Below are 1,271 nucleotides of genomic sequence, written 5' to 3'. Positions count from 1 at the left end.
TACCTGACCACAGTGACACTTTATGCTTTCTCCGCCCCTGCCGAGTGCGATTGGTGCAAAGCAGTCAAAGGGCGTGGCTACCACCCAACATTCCATTTCTGTGAATTCTGGTGGGAGTCTATAGCTCAGACTGACACCGCACAGCATGCTGGGAGTTCTTAGCCCAGACTGACACCGCACAGCATGCTGGGAGTCCTTAGTCCAGACTGGTATCGCACAGCATGCTGGGAGTCCTTAGCCCAGACTGACACCGCACAGCATGCTGGGAGTTATTATACAGACTGGCACTGCATGCTGGGAGTTAATACAGACTGGCACAGCATGTTGGGAGTTATTAATATAGACTGGCACTGCATGCTGGGAGTTATTAATACAGACTGGCACAGTATGCTGGGAGTTATTAATATAGACTGGCACAGGATGCTGGGAGTTATTATACAGACTGGCACTGCATGCTGGGAGTTAATACAGACTGGCACAGCATGTTGGGAGTTATTAATACAGATTGGCACAGCATGCTGGGAGTTATTAATACAGACTGGCTCTGCATGCTGGGAGTTATTAATGCAGACTGGCACAGGATGCTGGGAGTTATTAATACAGACTGGCACTGCATGCTGGGAGTTATTAATATAGACTGGCACAGCATGCTGGGAGTTATTAATACAGACTGGCACTGTATACTGGGAGTTATTAATACAGACTGGCACAGCATGCTGGGAGTTAATACAGACTGACAGAGCATGCTGGGAGTTATTAATATAGACTGACACAGCATGCTGGGAGTTAATACAGACTGGCACTGTATACTGGGAGTTATTAATACAGACTGGCACTGTATACTGGGAGTTATTAATACAGACTGACACAGCAGGCTGGGAGTTATTAATACAGACTGGCACAGCATGCTGGGAGTTATTAATACAGACTGGCACAACATGCTGGGAGTTAATACAGACTGGCACAGCATGCTGGGAGTTATTAATACAGACTGGCACAACATGCTGGGAGTTATTAATAAAGACTGGCACAGCATGCTGGGAGTTATTAATACAGACTGGCACAGCATGCTGGGAGTTATTTATATAGACTGGCACTGTATACTTGGAGTTATTAATACAGACTGGTACTGTATACTGGGAGTTATTAATATAGACTGGCACTGTATACTGGGAGTTATTAATACAGACTGGTACTGTATACTGGGAGTTATTAATACAGACTGGCACTGTATACTGGGAGTTATTAATACAGACTGGCACAGCATGCTG

Source organism: Pelobates fuscus, chromosome 12 (genome assembly GCF_036172605.1).
Source record: "Pelobates fuscus isolate aPelFus1 chromosome 12, aPelFus1.pri, whole genome shotgun sequence".
Taxonomy (NCBI): Eukaryota; Metazoa; Chordata; class Amphibia; order Anura; family Pelobatidae; genus Pelobates; species Pelobates fuscus.
The sequence above is the reverse complement of the archived record's forward strand: the minus strand, read 5'-3'. Positions refer to the sequence as shown.